Consider the following 14,908-nt stretch of genomic DNA (forward strand, 5'->3'; position numbering starts at 1 on the left):
GACTCCCATTCGAGTCCTATACTGCCTAACCATGGTTGGGGGTCAAAGTTCTTCATTTTGTGGAACCGCCACTCAATGAAAAAAGTCAACATCCCAGACCGGATTTGAACCGCTTAACCACTGAGCTATAGGCGGCCCAAAGTTTTTACTTAACATACTTCATAAAAAAAATCATAAAAAAAAATATAATATACTTGTTATTGGTGTTAGGAGAACACGTTGATTATGACAAACAACTAGTGCCACGATCGGTCATACTCTTGTTGGCAGAATAGAAAAAAAAATGAAAATCAAACAAATTTAATTTACGATACTTTATTACCGATATTTTTGTATTATTCACTTTGACAGTACCTCTCCACACTAATTTCCAAATGACCCCTTTCAGCTGACGGATTGTTTGACTACATTTTTGAAAGTTTTCTGAAAATTACTTTATTACTTTATTTCGAAAATTCTAACATTTTTCTTTTGCCAAATTAAGGCAGAAATATAGAAATGTAACAGTTCACTAAAATTTGCATTTTGTCCCTAACCCTTTATTCAATCCTAAATTGTTATGGAATCATCATTGAGAATTCAAAGAATGATTTTATGGAGGAAGTCATCCTATCAACTGAATGGCTTGAAACAGAAAAATAAATTGCGCTAAAAACGCAACACGTTAAAAAAAAATTTTTACGTGTGTATTTTTCCTCATTCTCCGTTATCTCCTACGGCTTTTTATGCTAATATTATTTTTTAAATAAAATTTTTAGTTTTCTAACGGTATACTATCATAGTACTACTCGAATTTCCTACAATGTAATAACCTGGAAAAAATATTTTTACTCTAATCTCTTTTAAGGCAATTATCAAATTCTTTCATAGCTCATAATAATCTATGCCATATTAGTTCTGATGATACGAGATGGTTAATTATGTCATTTAAACAAAATTAAAGGTACTTTGGAGGAAACTTTTTAATAAATTCGGTGTTTAATCCCTTTAGTACTATTTCAATGAAAATAAAACCCAGCTAATATTAAAGAACACTGAATTGATAAACCTGGTTTAATCAAAATCTTTAGAGCTATATCAGAAAAAAAAAAAAAGACCTGAAAAAGTGATAAACCAATTCTATAAAATGGCGCATGCGTCCAGTCGACTTTATTGCTGTAACTTCCCAGGCATAAGCCCCCTTGATTATTCTCAAACAAAATATTTGATACAAAATATTTATACCTTTTCTTATTTGAGTTAGCCAGTTACATACACACACCATTTTGCGAGATTTATTTGTATCTAGAGGACCCCAAAACACGTATTCGTCGAGAACTGGAATTAGTATACACTCAATGATTCCCCTTATTATATATTTCATTTATTAGTATAAGCAAAGAGAGCTCTATAGCTTGAATTCGATACAATGTAAAAGTTTTAGAATCTTTCTTTAGGATAAAATTAGTTTTAATCATCTAAATAGGAGGCAACCCTTCGACTTAATCAGTGAATACTCGATGAGGTGTTGTTATAAACACCTCACCAACTTCCTGAAAGTGTAAGAATAATGCATACGATTACATAAGGATGATGTAATGAGCAATTTTATATTTGCTACTTAGTCCAGTCGTGTATTTGATGATAATGGATTCGGACATATCGTGTAGATGTAGAGCACGAAGTGCAAGTCCCTTATAGTATGGCGTTCACCCGAACCACAGCAACAGTGGAATTTCAAAAATTATACCCAAACATTTAACGGAACCCCCAAACGAAAATTGTATAATATAAATAAAATAAAATAAATTGTTAATTATCGACAGCAGTTTGTCTAGCGTACTTCTTCACTGCTACCGTACCTCGTATACCAGAAATGGCGAGGAAGGGTGATAAGAAAAACATTATCAGCTTACAAAGAGATTGATAAAACAATGAACGCCATTATGAAATAACATCTCATTTTCTGTTGAGCGTATAAAATTTAAATGAACGGAGATACCCATGCCGTCTGTAATATAAACAAAAAAGTCTAAAGTATTCAGACTCGCTAATTAAAAATGAAATGTTCCTGCTCTTCCTCCTGAAAAACCTTTTACTCGAGGAGGGTCTCAAAGGTTCATTTGATATTATTCTAAGAAAATGCTTTCTATGGATGGGGAAGAGAGGCATTGTAAGTTTTCAGCATTTTAATAAGTATTGTTCATGGTTTCTTTTTCTTAAAACATTTCTCTGACTATTCTACGTTAGGAGATAATTTGTTTTATCAATTTTTTTTCTTTTTATATTTCAAATATATACGTTCTTGAATATACGTTTTACAGTTTTAACTTTACTGTACCCATACTATGTACGGCTTATTGAGGAACTAAGGGGTTCGAGAATAAAATATTTCCCAGAATAATAGTAAACAATGTATTTCGGTTATAACGAAGTATCGTGTATAGTGATAAATATTTTTGGCCCCTTGTTTTCCAGTGTTACTAATTTCATTTTATGAACGTATGTTGCAACCTTTTGCGACGCATAGTATGTTTGCAACGTATATTGTATACAAATTTTCATTCAATACGACTGATTGTCAAATAAAGCAATCATTGTAATAAATAATCTAATTGTTTAGTATTTGGTAGCTGTTTAAGCCACCTCAAATTGGTGATGTCTTCATGATGGAAGAAAGCCTTAAAAAAAACCAAAAAAAAAAACAGGCTGGCTCACAATATAAAGTTTTATTTAGCTAAGCTAACTATAGAAAACATAGAAAAAAAAAAGAGTTAGACCAAAATGATAAACAAAAGTAAAAAATTAAATGACCTTTTAGATAAAAATAAAATTAGCTACTGTCAAGTAGTTTAGGTCAAGGCAACAACTCTCAAACTGGTCCAAAGTTGGTGGACCCACGTCTGTACTGGCTCATCAACAGTCGAAATGAATAAAAGCCAAGAGGGCCACACTGGCACTTATTGAGGGCAGACAGGGTATGTTTATAATGAATTATACGAGCCGAATAATTAGCAACAACTCATATTCCAGTCAAAGACCAAAAAGGTCAAGTTAAGGCCTGTAATGTTGACTAAAACAATCAAAATGGCCAAAAAAAAGCACCAACTGAACGTAGACAGGACTGGTTAGAAACTGTAATGAAGATGTTCGGCCTGTTGCAGGGCAACGCTTTATTAACTGTTTCTTTTACATTTAATTATAAAAAAAAAATATGAATACATATCTTCCCAAATAAGAAAATTTCGATGAAAAAAATATAAATAAAAATAAATGTAACTAAATTAAGCACGAATACTACCTAAATACTATCTACAAATTATTCACAAAGTAATTAAAAAATATGTTGTTAGCAGAAGCAATAATTGATTTATAATTCCTAGTTTACATTTACATGAGCTGGGTTATTGTTTATAACGACGACCGGCTATAGCGACCGAATATGCCCATTCCCTTGGAGGTCTTTATAAACGATATCCAGGGTATATATATATAAAACATTACAAAACAAAACCTTCTTTTCATTAATCAATTTCTGGAAAAAAGGTGTACATATTCTTAGTTAAAATTATATATTATTGTTACTATAAAACATGGTAAACCTCCCCTCGTATCTATAGCAAAAAAAAGGAAAGTCGTTATGCTTACAATACTGACGTACATGAAGAAATATAGCGCTGAGACAACTTCTGCCAAGAAACACTGATGTATATTTAGATGACAAGGCGCCAGAGCTAAAATTAAATTGCTAACAAGTGAATGACAATGATGGGCTGTCACTCACTCATCTGGAGTAACCTATTTAACTACCGGTTCTAATCTATCATTCATATGTAGCCTATCTATCCATCAATGGAAGAACAGGTTTTTTTTAATTTTTTTTTTTTATAATAATGAAGTAAGTTCTAAAATATTTTTTGTTTTATTTATTCCATTAAAATTTAGAAGATGATAACAATTCTAGAGTAGTCATTTTGTCTGATTAATACAAAATGATACGGGCTCATAGAGAACAAACCTTTAACTTTAATCCATCATTTATAGATTAACGTTTCCGAAGCCGTCTCATTTTCAGATGTACTTGTAGATGAAATTAGGTGGTTTAGTTTGTGTTCATTTTAAAACATTTAGTTTAATGTAATTTTAAATACTTTCTGGCCTTCTGAAAAATTTGTCATCACATATCAGAAAAAAAAATTGCAATATTGCGATATTTTTAAAAACTAATTATTCTAATATCAACTTAGATGTTAAATCATTTCCATTATTAGAGTTTTTTTTTCTTTACTCTATTCACTAACGGTTTTAAAATATTATTTTTTGTACTATAATAACGTAGACGTGATAAGGAGGCTACTAGTTTCCAAAAGTTGACTGAGCGAAGCTGATAAGTTGTGCCAGAGCCCGGAAGCCGACGGATGAGGGCTGTAATTTTCTGGTGATAAATCCTCGGGCAGTTAGTTACCTCGGCCAACACCTTTATTGTTCCCGCCGCAGCTGCCTCCTCTAACTGCCTTATACTCATTAACCAATCGCTTATTTTTGTAATTACGTACTGAAATAGATTTTTTTTATATATGAAAGGACAGCTTTTTTTATTTTCTAAATACCTTTGTTTTAGAGATTAAAATATAAACAATTGAAAATATTTTAAAATTTAAAATTATACATAATATTATAATGCCTTATACAAAGTTAACTAATAATTAGTTCTAAAACATTCAATATAATTTCATATTATGTCTTATACTACGATATTAATTTTGCTTTGAACATACCTCTTTTGTTATCAGAAGATGACCAAGTAAATCTGATTAATATCCCAGTATCTTAGTGAGAAGAGGTGGTCCAAATTTTTGAGAAAAAATGTCTGTCACGTACATTGGTTATTATAGCTTCCTCAATAGCTCTACTGGGTTGGAGTATAATATAATGGAAATAAAAATTGTGTGTATTTATAATGTACAGCAGGAATATACCTACCTCTATTTCAAGATTTAAAATAAATTTAATTATTTTAATACCTTTGATTAGTTGTAAAGAATAAAATCGACGAGTTTGAAATATGCGTGCCAAGAAAACTACATGTTCGAGGAAAAAATTTAATGAACCAATCTAGATCAATTTCACAAATTTTTTTTCTCTAACCTAATACTTATTTTAACAACTAATATAATATATGAAATAAATAATCTAAAATCTAAACACACTTATATAAAAAAAGAAAATGCCTTTCCCTGGCATTATAAGAGTGTGGGCTGGATTTGCTGAAGACGGAGGTAATAACTAGAAGCCATTGGGGGTGGGGTATAAAAACGGGGAGGGACCGCTCATTTGGGATAAGGAGGTGAAAGGTTCAGAAGACTTCAGCCTGTAGCCCCTCCCTCGGCGAGAAAGTGCTCGGCTCCTCCTAGGTCTCATTGAAGAAGCGACTTCTCTGAAGAGGTTGGTTCAGGCTTATACTCCGCAACAGACGTAATTTCACACTAATTTCCAACTTCTCTCATAAATTGGGCAAATTGGACGAACCCATTTCGAGCTTGAGGTGTATTAAGAAAAATACGTTTGTCAGACGTTAGCAAAATGAGTGAATGCAACTCTGATAAAATCTACATGAGGCCAGCTAAATACACAACAAGAACGATCTTTGAAAATGTGATTAAATTTGGATTGATTATGGCCAAACACAAATTTGACTATCGATAGGCACAGAATCGAATCATTGTAAAGACCAGTATTTTTGGTGGGTAGTAGTTGCAAAGTAAAATTTATATATACTACGCTAATGCATAGTATATTATATGTGCAGAAAGTGAACCTCTTTAATAATGAAAATGAAGTTAACTGCGCCACCGGTCTATGTCGGGTATAGACGTTAGAATGTGTGAACAAATTGTTTTGTTGGTGTTACGAATTGTATCTGTTATATCATAATTATAAAGGATTAGAGGTGAATAAGCTTTTAATTTTGTTTCTTTGTTTACATGTATGAATTATTTTAAATTGTGTCATAAGTAATTTTTATTTTTGGTTTATGAAAATATTGAAATAAAACTTTCTTTATAGTCAAACGTATTAAAGTTTTATATCATCCAGTTCAACCATGGATGGGTGATTGGACATCTCATATATACACGGATTACTGCTATTCTTTACTTTAATTTATGTTTAAGAATATGTAAATTGACTTGATCATTATTATAAGAAATGATTTAAGCGTTAAATCATTTCACGGATCATAAGAAAATCGTTGCATCATTTTTCACTGAAGTACAAGGAATGAGTCTGACATATCCTGTCAACAGATTGAATTACTCAGACAAAGCAGATAGATTACTTGGATGCCAACGCTGTTTTCCATCCGTCGGGTAAATTTTCCGCCGAGATAACTGGGCAGATAAGGTGCAGAGGGAGTGGATTGGACGCCGGCAGCTGACGGGAGCTATTGCAGCATCCAGTCTTATTTCCTAAGGGAGGCCACCCTCATCTCCCCTCTTCTATTCGAGGGTTAAACGGATTAACCAAGGCCGATCTGCTCACATATGTAAGGGTCTAGAACAGAGCAACAGTCTGCAGTCTCATTGCCTCTTTAAAATACATCCTACTACTGGCCGTTCATATACATCAACAAGTTTAACAATTCATTTTTCAATTCCTGCTAACAGCTGAAAATCCTGTATAAGAAATTAATGCTGCCATTTGTTGACTGTTAGTTTTAGAATACCTTCCTAAATGCGTAATTTTTTCGTTTAATTCCAACACAAGATTTTCCATGTTCAACACATTCATTGTTGTCACAAAAAACTGGCTAGATGTGAGTGCATCACTCACACACATTTAAGCATATATTGTTGATCCGAAATGTGCTACCACAAGTATACATTTGTAATTTATCTTAAAATAAAATTTGGAATAGATTTTCTGGATTATATGTTGTCGGTAGCGTGGTATCAGGCATTCCTAAACAACCCTGTAGTGTTCGTTCTTTATAATTTATTTTATCGGCAACTAATCATTTTTTTATTCAAATACTCATTAAAACTGATAAAAACTTATTATCATTAAAAACTCATTGTTGCTAAACACTTATATTGGGTTTAAGTTCGCTCTTCCATGTTCAGGAGCAAGTGAGGCTGATAATTAATTCAATTCACTTTGGAATACGAGCAGGTCATGTTTTTTAAATGTAAAATTAATTATTTTCCTATTTTATAAGTATTTCTGTAGGTATTTTCCGGATTGAACAGTCCATATGATATGGCTTTTATACGTACTTACTGTAGGTGATTTAAATTTTAACGCGAAATTAGTAGCCTCTAAAGAATAGAACTGTACTTATTGGCTATTCCTCTTCAATCTCTAGAGCTTTTTCATGTGAACAAGCGTTCTTTAAGATTCGATTAGATTTTTAACTTTAAACAACTTCTTTTAATATTTTATAAGGCAATAGTTATATGTTATAATAACTAAGTTAGTCATAAAATATGAAGTTGGACGTTCTTCGAATATTTTTACTTCAAAAAAGAGAACAGCAGTTCTTATCTCTTACACGTTATTTAGTAACAAAAAAACATACAGTAAGAGTTTATAGTAGTAAACTCACTGACTAGAGGACCTCTGTGTTGTCTAGTCTTAATTTTTATTTTTTTATTTATTTAATGTAATTTACAACTGTACAAATAATATTGTATTTATGTTGTATGGTTCATATACACTTGAAAATCTTGGGAAGGAACCACCCATTGGTGGTACTTCAAAGATTAATTTAAATTAGAAGGTCCCGTGGCCATCTTCTTAGTCTTAATTAAATACGGAACAAATAATTTCAACTCAACAAGTTTATTGTCACATATATTTAGCTACAAAGTTTTAAACACTTGAGTTATTTTACCCCAATTTTTATTTTCTCTTCATTATTTTTCAATTTACTTCTTTTTTTAATTGTTATTTTGCTGTTAACATATTTTTCTTGAGTTAATTTATAACCTATAATGAACTATCCGTCAGCTAATCTAATGTATTTATTATATTTTTTATTGTATGTATTTGAATAATTTACCTAGATTTTTTGAATACATTCTTTTTTCTATTTTAAGTTGATATAAAATTATTTAGGACAGCAATGCTTTCATTAACTAAGTGTGTTTTTTAAAAATTATTCTTGAAGCGTTATGTTGTTAAGGTGATAAAGTAGTTGAATTATCAAAATTAAAAAATATTCCGAAATTAAGTAAAATATCCTGTTATGCTTCAAAAAATATATATTCGAAATTAACAAAAAACATGTAAAATGTTCATTGAGTTAAAGCTTATAAATGAAAGGCAATTAAATAATAGCTGCGTATATCAAAAAAGTAATTTTAAAAAAAGGAACAGATTTATATAAAGCCACTGTTTTATTGTACATTCACACGTAGCAATTACAAAACCGCAATAAATATTAACTTGGGCTATATTAAATCTTTTAACTGGTAAATCCGTTGATGAAGGTGTGGTGTAATTATTTGGAAGGAAACAAAAGAGTTTATGAAATTTTTTATTGCCCATATTTAATACTTAAAATAAATTTTATTTATTATATTCTTTTTTTTAAAAGTTATATAAACATTAAACTAATCAATATTAACATCAAACACATCATATTATCTGAGGAGAAGATAGTTGGGGGTGCGGTCAAAATATAATATAAATTAGTTATTTTATCTTATTTGTGATATATTTTGACCGCACCCCCCAACCATCTTCTCCTCATATAATTCATCTATGGTCAACTATCTCTCATCATCATAGACTAAGAGTAATTAATGAAAACAACTAAATTCAATGTCCAAATTATGATTCAAGATGCAGTACTGGTTTGAACAGAATAACATACCACATCCTTTCTTCGAACACGGGAAAGGATTTGAATTTGAATGCAAAAATAGAACGATACAATACAGAACAAATAGAAATTTATTTCTTGCCGATTTCACTACATTCCATAGAATTTTTTTATTAACTGCTATGTTTAAGTTTTCAAAATAATTGTAACAGATTATGAAGTGTCATGATATATTTTTTATAACTATAATATAACTTTTTTTAAAAAAAAAAGAACTATATCTAAAATGTGTATATTTTACTTCTCACTATCTTCCAAGAAGGCGAGATTTTTTTTTTTATCATTAGTTGTTATTTATTAAAGCCCACTTTATCTATCAGCTTAAAATATTCTTATATTGCTACTTCTTCAACTTAAAACTTAAACTGCCGCACAACTCAGACGGTAAATATCCCCAGTTCAATCAACAACTTAGCTCAAATTTTTTTATTAATAAATAATCCTTTATTCAGCAGATGTAATATACAAGAACAGATATGCATGTGAAATTTCATTTAAATAGTTTCAATTGTTTTTGAAAAAGCGGAAGTTTGTTGACGTTGTTAAATGTTTAAAAAAAAACAACAGGTTTTTAAAAATATTATTTACACCATTTGTGACCATTGTTCAACATACTCTGAAAAAAAATTCGAAACAGAATGTCGATTTCAAAAGAATACACCACATGTAAAACGAATTATCTACTTATGTCATTTTATGATTTATACTACTTTTTCTGACTCCTCTAAAGATACAGTCGTAAAAAATACCAATTTTCCCTTAATAATTATATTTCTAATAAACAATGAGTGAAAATCTACTATAAAATGGTGACAATTTTGAACAATCTCATGATTCAGAATTGTTCCCCAGGCGGATATATACATATTTCTTATAATTTTAAATATTACTGTTATTTATTATAGTAAGCTAATCTTATTTCTCATTCCGTTACACGACATAGTCACTACCACCCTCCCACTTCTCGCTAGGGCTCTGCGTTAGTTAGCGTGCCCTGGGGAGTCGGTAGCAGAGTCAAGAGGAGCTAGTTAGAATATTTTGCATATTTAGAGAATATTCTTTGCATCTCCTTCCTCGTCCTTTGCACTTTCTCCCTCCCTCATTCTCAGTCACGCCACTTATACACGAGGACTCTCTTGCACATGGAACATCTTTAGAATATATTAAATAAAACAAGATTATGCTTCCGGAACATGTCTTGAAACGTGAATCCGAGGTGTAGAAATTCGTTTTCTAAATTGTATTAGGTGACTCATCCAATTGGTATAAAAAAAACATACAGATTTCATCTACTACTCACGGTGAATATCTTCGGTGCGCTGAGGGACCTATATTCGGTTCCATCCAAGAAAGTAAAAATTATTTATTAAGAAGACCTGAGATTGACTGAGATAGGGGCGGTACTCTTGGGGCCATCGGACCCTAAGAAGTGGGCACCTAACTATTTGCAGACCTAGGGGAGCACTGGTAAAGTTCCTTGTTCTCTGCGAAACACTTTCCTAAATAGATAGAAATACTGAATTATTCTTTGATCTACGTATCTTCCTTTTTTTAATTTATTATCAGTTCCATTCTTCTAAAATTTCTGTGTGTATTCGCTTGGGAACCATGGTTTAGAGCCTGTTTGGTTTCAAATTTGTTATGTGGATATAGAAATATTGCTAGTGTTAGCATTCTCTTCAGACAAAGCTGGTCTGTGTATTTTGGAGTTGATGTAAAGAAATTACGGTTCCAGATTCTCAATTTCGTGACTCAATTATTTTAATCCTCTTCGGGCTCAAAAATAAATTATTTTTTTAATATAAAGCTTTTTGATGAGCTGAATGAATATCAGTTATCAATTCCAAATCTTGGAATTTTTTTGACAAATCTCAAACTTATTTACCACTGTTTTAGAACTATGAACAAGGAAGTATACATGTAAGTGCATGTTACCACAAACGTTTAACATGGCTAAACAAGTTTATTACTATTAGGTTATCATTATTCATAATCAAATTACAGATACAATCTTCTTAGTTATAAATATTTTAAAAGCACTTAATAATTAAAATAGAATTAAGATTCACCAGTATAGTTTGAATTATATAAAAGATGTTTGGAGTATAATGCAAAATAATCCTAACTTGCTTAAAATTAGATGTTATTGCCATAAGTTCTATTTTAATTGTATATAAAAGATACGTTTAAAAATTTTAAAAGTAAGGCTTCCTAAACATATATTAGTATAAGGATTCACTATTAGCTTATCGTTTTAATTAATTTGTTTATTGTTTAATAAATATTTCATAAGATATGATATATTTTATCTCATTATTCCAATTCATTTCCAAGGCATATTTATCAAGAAACTAAGATGATATAATTTTAATTAATTTATTAATATTAATTTTAATACTTCATATTATTTATGAGAGCTGTTTTATTAATTAATATGCCTCATCTAGTAAATATATATGTGTTAAAGTAAATAATCAATAATAAAACTCTTTTATTTAGATGGTCTAACCACTTCCTTGCACAATCGTTATTCTAGTAATAGTACTTCTACACAAAGTAATGCTCCACTAACCTTTCATGGGTTGTAGCAATACAGATTTAATTTAATTAATTAAAACTCTTTTATCCTTCAAAGATCAAACACTTCTAGAAAAATAGGCCATAAAAGTTGAATTGATTCGTTGGTTATTAATTGAAGATTATAATTAAGTATGAGCATTAATTGTCGCAAATGTTTCTAGATTCAACAATTCAATAGAGATTCGTATTTAAATTATTAATAATCGATTAAAATGATTGAAAACAAATATTTTTAGAACTTTATTAAACCCACAATCGTAAAAAGTTTTTTTTTTTTATTTCAATATTTTTTTCCACCATTTTGATTGATTAAAATCGGATTAAATTTCATATTTTATAATTAGTAGTTAAATTATTATTATTTAATATCAAGCTTGTGCTATGCCTTGAAAGGTCTATATTATATTTGAATTATTATGGTGGGTGGCATCCTACCATGAAGGAGGATATTGGAATTGAGATAATTTTAAATTTTTCTAAAGAGGATGGAGATCCGGAAAAAAAAATGTATTCTTCAAAGAGTAAAGCTATTTCCGCTCCTTATAAACTTAGTATAAAAGTTAAACCTTGAGCTAGTGTAGTATAGGGAGCTCCGAGATTGGTCGTGATGAGCTGAAGGCTTATAAAAACAACTTTATATCGGCGCCACGTGAGGAATAGGCTGGGGTATTGCCATCGTGCCCTAATGCCCATATTCCCGCCACGTTGTTCTCACATAGATAAGGTCCTCTCTATAGATTCCTATTCATGTATAGCCCTCTCTTTCCTCTTCTTCTCTGAAATGAACATGGAATACTTGAGGAGGCCATCCTTCAGGAAACATTTTATTTCCAACACGTCCAAATATCATTCGATATATGTCTTCGGCACTTGGAATTTATAAACTTTGTATGTAGGCCGGTTTTCATAGGGTTTTATTCCGAATTTCATTTGCTTTGAGATCATAGGGTTAATTCCTAATTGTTGCATTAGTTATAAGCATCTCATGCTATTCAATATTGAGATGCTACGTGTCCGAATAATTATCACAAAATAAAAATTACCACACAACTTTTATTTACCACTCTATTTGCGTTGAAATTAATCCTCACCCGTTTCATAAAAAATATTTTTATATTATTCTCAAAGTTAATGGTTTCCGTAATAATTTTTTGAGCTCTTCAGTTGATGGATTAATTCCAATTGCAACAGTTTTCTGTAAAATAGTTTTAATAATATTTCACGTTACAAAATTTTAACATTTTTCTTTTTAAAAAACATTTCAAAAATATATCAGTTAAATGAAATTTAAATTCTGCTTTTAACCATTTTTTAAGTTGTTTTAGTATCCATATTGTCAACTGAAAGGTAAAGCTAAATAAAAAAAAAAAAAAAATAATAATTATTGTAACATAAAAACTTTAGCCAGACTAAGGAATAGAAAGCCACTGCGCATGCGTTGGTAAGGTCTTATGGCATTTATCTTCTATGCCTTTTTGTCATTCACTATTACCTTCTAAGACGTTAAATATTACTTTTCCAAAGATCTTTGGTGTTTCTGTTCTAAAGATGAACAGTATATAATCCGTCTATATTACAACTCTAATTTCCGAAAATGTGTTTTCAACCAGGATAAATTATTTTTATTTTTCAGTTTATCCTAACCATTGAAAAACAAAAACAAGACAGATAAAATAACTATAACGCAGTCGGAAGAAAACTCAGAACACGAAATTAAAACAATTAATAAAAAAACTTATTTATTAATTCAATTAGAAATACACTTTACTCTCCGTTGTACTCTTTGTATTAAACAAGTATTTAGTAGACCTAGAACAATGAGAATAAATAGCAATTTGATTTTTCTTTTATTCTATATTTAATAAATAAAACTGAAATAACGTTTTATATATAGCTATAAATAAAGTTTGAGTATGATTAATATAAATGGGGCATTTATTTGTCTAGTATCAGGAGGTACTTTTTTTTCTTTAGTGTCCATTAATCATCACATTTTTTTGTAATTCTAGCAAATAAATACCTTTGAAGTCCATAATTGGGATTGACTTAAAATTATCTCCAGCTGTTATATATAAGTTTGAAAAATCCAATTTATTTTTTCACAAATATCGTATTTTTAATAAATTTGGTCAAACATGGCATTAAAAATGCATAGACCCTTTGGGAAATTTTTTTTTAATAGAACTTTCAGAGAGTATTTATTGTTCTTAAAATTTTTATTGTTCTTAAACAAAAAGTAGTTTCGAATTCATTTCTTCCCAGTTTCTAAAAATTATAAAAATATTGATTTTTTAACTTTGAAATTATGTCAGTGCTACGTAATTCGTCACTCTAATTAGTGAGCCCTGACGGATTACTTCTGGCATTTATTCTCCCCTTTTTTTATTACGAGGTCTTTCCAAGAATTAAATCTTCTTTTCTTCCTTTTATTTCTATTAATTATAATTTCTATACCTGTTATAAAATTTTACAAATTTTTATCACATAACAGTTTAATATTGATTATATTAGACAATGTGATGCTGATTTCATTATTTTTTAAAAAGTTCTTTCATTAAATATTTTCGATCTCATATTATTTTCATGACGTGTTAAAGATTTTAATAATTTTAAATAACATAAAAACAAATTTATATACGAATTCCAAATCTTGCTCATCTTTAACACACCTTTTACATCAATAAAAAATGGATGAGACATCCCATTGTTACCAAGAGGTTGCGCCATGTATGCCCATGATGGTTATCGTACGTGACTTCAGCTGTGATCTCGGGTTCCTAGGATAATTTTTATTCAAACAGCTTCTCACCTTGCTTCGAGAAGCTGAATGACAAACAAGTTAATTTACATTGTTAGATTTTTTATGATAGAATAAATGTGTTTCCGTACCACCAAGGTTAATCGTCAACCATCTGACTAACCTACCACACTACAAATTGCTTTAGTCGAAAAAAGAATACTTTGATTAATTAATGCTAGTAACCATTATTATTTCATTATTCATTATCTATTTAACCATTAATATTATTATTTGCATATATCTTCATTTAAACTTGCAAGTTTTCTGTCTTTGTCAGACTATATTTTAGTTTATCAACCTATCAACCGGTCTCAAATTAATTCATTATCGTGTGATATGACATGAAATTTTCCCAGTTTTTTGATTTTGATAGCAAACTATTAACTATAAAATATCCTAATTTACCAAGTATTATAAAACCGTATCATTAGTTTTGTCGAAGCTAAGAAGTATCATACCTTAACGGAAGGTGTTTTGTTAAATGAGAGTTCTACCATCATATATTTTAAAAGATATTCTCCTATCTTGCATAAAAATGAAACATGTTAAAAATTTATAAGTATTTTTTATTTATCCAGTATCCTCTACATTTAGGAGTAATCTAAAAGATCTGAGACAATGGATATTATGGTTTTTGTAAAACAAATCGACCATTCTAAAAATTA

This window comes from Halyomorpha halys, unplaced genomic scaffold (assembly GCF_000696795.3).
Source record: "Halyomorpha halys isolate HHAL.00 unplaced genomic scaffold, Hhal_1.1 Scaffold1627.1, whole genome shotgun sequence".
Taxonomy (NCBI): domain Eukaryota; kingdom Metazoa; phylum Arthropoda; class Insecta; order Hemiptera; family Pentatomidae; genus Halyomorpha; species Halyomorpha halys.